General features: G+C 37.9%; 1 pseudogene; it reads right to left on the bottom strand.

Annotated features, from left to right (window-relative positions):
• Positions 1-548: 548 nt before the first annotated feature.
• Positions 549-785, bottom strand: LOC105713286 (small ribosomal subunit protein eS21-like; annotated as a pseudogene).
• Between the last annotated feature and the right edge of the window lie 857 nt (positions 786-1,642).

Below are 1,642 nucleotides of genomic sequence, written 5' to 3'. Positions count from 1 at the left end.
CTACTACCTTGCTCCTGTTAACATTTATATAAAACTTTAGCAGTGTATAAGATAAGAACTAATTCTTATTGGGCACTTGCAATGTGCCCGTGCTATTCTAAAGTGCTTTACATGTAACTCAGTAAATCTTTATGACAACACTATATGATAGCTTCTATGATTACTCTTACTTTGCAGAAAAGACTACTGATGCACGGAAAGATTAGGTCACAGCCCAGGGCTTATGACTTTTAACAGGGTTCAAAAACAGGTAGAATGACTTTATGGCTCATGCTTTTAACCATACTATACAGGCTCTTTGAAAATACATAATAAATGAAATGATAGCTACAGTCTGAAATAATAAGGTACCTCCTGCTGTACCCTCCATCTGTTTATCTTAGATGAGTGTGCTGCCACAGCTCAGGGACCTCTACTATAATAAGTGGGATTATGTTTAATTTCTGATTAACAGGTATTTTACAATCGTTTTAATTTTTTTTTTTTTAGGTTTTCACTGTTTATGACAAACATTCCATAGCCATGATTCTCTCCAGTCAAAATTTTTATCAGATGATGCCACTGGCCTTGGCCAATCAGAGAATGGAGTCATCTGACTCACCTACCCTGTGAATGACTTCGAAGATAGCATACGTTTTAAACTGGCCGTTAAACCTGCCTGTGACCTTGTCGACCTCCACCACGTTCATCTAGATGGATGCATGGTCCTTGGCACCAGTGATGCGGTTACTAGCAGAGCCTTTCCACCACATGTACAAGTCCACAAGCTCGCTGTCATTCTGCATCTCAAGACTGCTCCTGCTGCCACCACACTGTGCAAGAGCAGAGAAAAGAAAACAACTGAATATCTGTAAAATTTAACAAATATTTGCTAAATATCTAAAATGGGTAAAGCACTGTGGATTGGGGCAGCTAGGAGCAGATGAATAAGTTGAATAAAACAAATTGTGGCTTCAGAGTTCACACACTTTTGAAGGGGATACAAGCATGTACAGGACCATATAATAGAGATGGAGACAGATTGAGAGTGGAGATAAGGCTGACTGTAAGTTTTATACAAAATGATGAGCTCTAAGGTTGTATTATTATGGTACGTTGCCTTCAAGTCTCCTCCTGCCAGTATGGTTGATGTTGTGATCTTATAGACTTCTGGAGACAGAAAAGCAGCTCTTGTCAGTTTGGAAGCAAATAATCCTCCTGGAAACATTTCGAATTCTGTCCCAATGTGTTGGACTGTTACTGAAGCTCTATACATCTGTGACACACATATACACATGCAAAAAAAAATCAAGTTACTGTAGAGGGACAGAGAGGAAAAAAGGATTGAAGTTAAATTCAGCCTTTGCTTCAATTCTTTATAAAATTTACATCTTGTTTTACTCAGACTTTTATCAAATGTGGTAGAGACTTTTATGAACATGAACAGTACGCCAAGTAGTGTGTGAACTGATTCACAATAAGAACCCATATAGCATGATAAAAATTATGGAATTTCAGAGGTGGAAAATGATATAATCAAATGGAGGAACTGAAAGGAAGCAGAAACGAAACATTGACTGAGCACCTAGTATGTCTCAGACATTATGATTAGCACTCTCTGTATGTTACCTCTTTAATCCTCTAACAAGTGAAGTAGACATTA

This window comes from Aotus nancymaae, unplaced genomic scaffold, assembly GCF_030222135.1.
Source record: "Aotus nancymaae isolate 86718 unplaced genomic scaffold, 86718_ANA_hifiasm-v0.15.2.pri h1tg000006l, whole genome shotgun sequence".
Classification (NCBI taxonomy): Eukaryota; Metazoa; Chordata; class Mammalia; order Primates; family Aotidae; genus Aotus; species Aotus nancymaae.
The sequence above is the reverse complement of the archived record's forward strand: the minus strand, read 5'-3'. Positions and strand labels throughout refer to the sequence as shown.